Below are 5,396 nucleotides of genomic sequence, written 5' to 3'. Positions count from 1 at the left end.
GACTTTCAACCTAGTAGACATCATATGCACTGCTCTTTCCATTAAGATAAATAGTTTTCTTACCTTTAACTATGCAGGGTGAGTCATTAAAAAATCTTACAACTCCGCCATCAAATTCCTTCAAAGAAAGAAATTTACTCCGATCCCCGGTCATGTGATGTGAACAACCACTATCAATGATTCAATCATCAAAGTTATCCATCCGAGATACTAATTCCTTCTGATCCGATATCTCCTCATTAATGGATACAAACACAATATCATCCTTAGCATCACCATCATATTCCTAATTAGTGATACCACCATCAACAACAATAAGACAATCGTTGTTGCCTATACCCTTATACTTCTTGAATTTCTCTTGTTTGTGCTCATTATCACCATTAGGACAGTGAGAAGCTACGTGTCCAATATTGTTGCATGAAAAACATTTCAAAGGTAATTTACTTCTATATTTACTTCTATATTTACTAGTACCTCTGGGAAACCGCTTGGCCAACAATGCTTCAAACTCAACTAAACTGTCTTCATCATTAGCTTCTCTGTTGGATCTAGACTCATAACTGTGACTGACATTTATACTTTTCCTCATAGATGGGTTGGAAATAGAAGATCTAAATGTAGACTTAGATTTCTATACACTACCATCATAACCATTTAATTCAAAAGCAGTAAGGTTGTCAATGATGGAGTCAAGGGTTAACTTAGTTTTTTCAATAGACTTTATCTCTTGAATGGCTGCAACTTAGATAGCATAAACCGGTAGCAGGGTTCTCAGTACCTTACTAAACACTATGGTATCTTCCACTTTACCTCCTACACTCTTAATTTTTCCGACTATCTCTTTTATCCTTTTATCATACTATTGGATATTCTCACCTTTAGTCATCCGCATGTCATCAAACTTTCCTCTTAGCCTCTCTTCTTTAGCAATCTGAACATGTTCATCACTACTATAAATCTCTTCAAGTTTTTTCAATACACCATATGTAGTCTCTAGACCATGAACATCTACATACTTTGCATCAGACAAAGAACTGATAATAGCCTCTAATGCTTGATTGTTTTCTTGTTTCTCTTTCTTCTGATCATCAATCATAATCCTACTAGGTGCAACATATTGAGTAACTACATGTTCCCAGTATTGATTTCCTAGACTCTTGATATAAATTTGCATTCTATCACTTCATATCCTATAGTTCTCTCTGTTAAACTTTGGGCCTTCCTTCTTCATCATGATTTGCAAGATATTTACCTCAAGCTATTAGGCTTAGACCTTAGAGGACCTGATAAGCTCTGATACCAATTGATGGTATGATGAAAGAATAAGAATATGGTCAACTACTGAGAGGGGGGTGAATCAGTAGATAGAAAAACTGATACTAACTTCACCAATCTCAAAATCAATCTCTCAAAGTAAACTTAGAACTATCAATGCAATATCACTGTCAAGATAAAAACTCTCAAGATAAACTGGTTGACTGTTACAACAAACTAATAGTAAAAAACTTCAAACTCATAAAAATCCAAATGCTTTTACTGACATAAGTAAAACTTCATTTCATAATGCTTCTGGTTATCATGACTTAACAAAGTGGATTAAGTAGTTAATAAAATCAACCATAAGAACATAACCACAAAACATTCACCACTTGACACAACATTTTTGACGTGGAAACTCAAATGGGAAAAACCACGATGAGATGAGACTCACAAGATAACTATCTGAACTCTTCTGAAGTTTGCCCTGTTAGGAGCCTAGCCTGTTAAAACTTTACCAAAGTCCTATTAAGAACAGATCCTGTTAGGGACCACCCAATTAAGGGATTGACTATAATTCCTTGTTAGAAGCAATATCTTGTAAGGAGTAAACACAGTAGATGATTTGAAATCCAAGCTAATGGATCACCTGGTTAGAGGATTTGAATAACACCAAGCTTGTTAGTGCTTACCTGGTTAGGGGATTTCAATTCTGTTGTAATTGTGAGAAAACAACAAGAGTTTTCTGATTTGTTTGAATAGCACTACACTTGATTGTTTAGATCTTTTTCATGCTCCTATCTACCTTTACTCAAACTGCAAATACATCATCGGGTTCGGCAACCACACACTCAACTAAAACTTTGCCAACTCTGAAAGTAAACAACTCATCAACCTTATAAACAAATCAATTAGGTCGATAACACAACAAAAACCTAATTCTCTCATAGAGATTACAAACAATTCGGTTCAAGTATGACCATTGGATTACATAGCAATCTTTGCACATCAATCAAGAAAACCTCAACCGCTCCTTGATCACCGCTTCATTGAACTCAATAACTTATCATGTGCTTTGCATTACATGCAATATACTTTCTCATTCCCTAGAAAAAAACCATTTCATCAACACACCAAAATCACTTTGAAATTATCTTCATACAATAATCATACATATCATAATCATTACCGCTCATCATCAGATCATAAACCAATATAACCAATTGACCAAACTTAATTAGTTAGGGTTTATCATATCAATAGGTAGGGTTTACCGGTTCAACTCTCTAATACATAGAAATATTGGTTCACTCCACAAACTTACCTACCGGTTATAGTCTCCTTCACTTAGCTCTTCCTACCGGTTACAAAACATCATTACAATAATAACATTACCGATTAATTGACATCAATGACAACATAACATATCATTAATGCAATCTTCATGCAAATGCCAACATACTTTCCTTGACCATGACCTCTTACATTAACCATGATGATCTACAATGAGATCTTACATCTATTTATACAAACCCTCCACCATAAACAATCATGTCGGTCACTAGATAATAAACCAATTACATAATTACAAACCATGTCGGCCTTAGACCAAACAAGTAATATCAACACGTAAAACATTCGGAAATACATCAATAGGTCCTATCCACATGTTACATTAAAGTCGATCCATAACCTAGATCAATCGGGACCAAGTATAGGTCCACACACTTCAGCAATGATCTCCAAACACCAAGTCTCAAACATGATCACCAAAAGCATCCTAAAACTCCATCAGAAGCTACACCAACACCACCTATGCAATTCATCAAATATCTCCATCAAAAGCTCTGCTGGTGAAACCCTCGTCAAAACTAGAAACCAATCTTCTAAGCAAGAAGGATAGCATCCGATCTCTAGACCAAAACCAACTGACCAAATATGAGTATAAGTATCATGGATAAACCAATTCCATCACCAGACTATATCGGAGCCTACTGAATCATACCAGATCCATGTTAACCAGAAACCACTTCACCTACTAGGACCAGAAGGGTGCCAATAAAGCATCCAAATAGCTAGTGTTGACATCAATGATCAATGAAACACATAATCAATTCCACCAAATGGCCAACAGGATAGTGGTGAACAACCATCTCACAATGTATTTGTTACCTCAAGAAATCTTGTTGAACCTTTGAAATTGCTTGAAAGATGGTGGGGAACACATTTCTCTGTATGTTTTCTTACCCCATAGGGCCTAACTGCTTCCTTATAATTCCTTGCGATATGGAAAGGAAGCCTTTGTTCACTTTACTTTCTTACCCCACAAGCCACTCTGATGTGCTTTATCTTTGGTGCAGGATAGTGGGGAAGCCTATGTGTTAATTTGCTTCCTTACCTTGCAAGGGCACTTTCACCTTCATCTTTCCCTGTGGGGTGGTGAGAAAAACCATTTGCTCTTATCTTTTGTTGCCCTACAACTCTCCTCCCTTGGCACTTTTTGCATTGTAGGGTAGGGGGAACATCACCTACACCATCTATTTGTTACCCCACAAAACCTTTGTCTGCTATAGGTTTTCTTTGCAAGTTAATGAGGAGAGACCAAGTCTCTATCTCCCACTATCCCATGCCACATTTTCCTTTTCTCCTCTTCTTGCGTGGGGGAAAAGAAACAACTTTCTTTCTTTCCCTTATCATCCAGTGCAACACACATAAACTTTTTCTTTATAAAACTTGTGGAGCCAAAACCTTAGCTTGCTGCAACTGAATAACACATAGTGTCTAACACAAGACGTGACTAACATGCATGTTAGTCACACCAATGATGGTGTAACTATTGGCTCTGATCACTAACCCTCGTGTTATGCACCTTCACATAACCTTCATGTTATGCATTTAAAAAAAATAAAGAAGTAGCTAACTCTGCTTAGTATGATAACATGATGTGTTAGTCATATTGACTAACACGACATGTTAGCCACACTAAAATCTCAGAACTGGTCTCTACAAGGATTGTAACAAAAATTGCCAACATTAACCTTGAATGCATGGTTAGGTTGTAGTGTTTGGCAATATATTTTAGTTATTGACTATTGGCATATGTGCAAGAGTATGATGACATGATGATATTGTATGTTATCATTGATGTCAATATGCTAAGAAGTGAACCGGTATATTTAAGCTAAACAACTGGCAAAGAGAACCGGTATGGTGTTGTGAAGCGGTATGGCAATATGTTGAGGAGTGAACCGGTATATTGAAGTTAAGCAACTGGCAAAGAGAACTTGTATGGTGGTGTAAACCAGTATATGTGCAATAGGTGAAGCGGTATGTTTGTCCAAGTGAACCGGTATGTTGAAATGTGAACCGGTACATGGAATGTGGTAGGACTACCGGTTGGTAGTCTTAGCTTCAGGGATTCTGGTTGAAGTGTTCCAAGCTTCTGTGATTCAACCGATTACATTGTGTGATGAGTTAGCATTGTAATGAAGATCAGATTGTGTTTCCATGTCAGCCTTGTGCGCATGAAGGATCTTGCATGAAGGAGATTAATCCTATCTACCTCAGGAATGTGCGAAGTCCCTGTAAACGGTGGAGAATGTGTGATGGGTTATTGCCTCTATGAAGCATTGAAGAATGAATGATGGAGAATGTCTCGAGATCTGTTCAAGATCATTGTATTCAAATGCAAAGTGTTCAGTGGTCAGGATTGAACTGATTAATTGCTTAACCTAAATGTTTAGGGTTTAGGGTTTATGCTGCCAACCTATCTGATTCCTATAAGGTCGATGTTGTGTTTCATGTTGAGGTTGTTGGAAAATGTTGTGTGTGTATCTAAGTGCAGAGATACGTGATTCTTGCCAGAGTAGATAAGAGGATTGATACATGCATAGTGTGTGTGCAGAAGGAAGGAACTAAAGCAGATTTGCATTGGCATTGAGTGCTATTACCAAATCATTGTAATACCTGTTGATCTTTAACTACTTCAATAGTTGGAAAATCCCTTAACCGGGCAACTTGAACCAGCTTGTTGTAAATCCTTTAACAGGGTGACTCAAAGCCATTGAGTTCATAAAATCCTCTAACAAGGTAACCTCTAACAGGGTTTAACCCTTAACCGAGTGATCCCTAATAGG

Source organism: Cryptomeria japonica, chromosome 7 (genome assembly GCF_030272615.1).
Source record: "Cryptomeria japonica chromosome 7, Sugi_1.0, whole genome shotgun sequence".
NCBI lineage: Eukaryota > Viridiplantae > Streptophyta > Pinopsida > Cupressales > Cupressaceae > Cryptomeria > Cryptomeria japonica.
The sequence above is the reverse complement of the archived record's forward strand: the minus strand, read 5'-3'. Positions refer to the sequence as shown.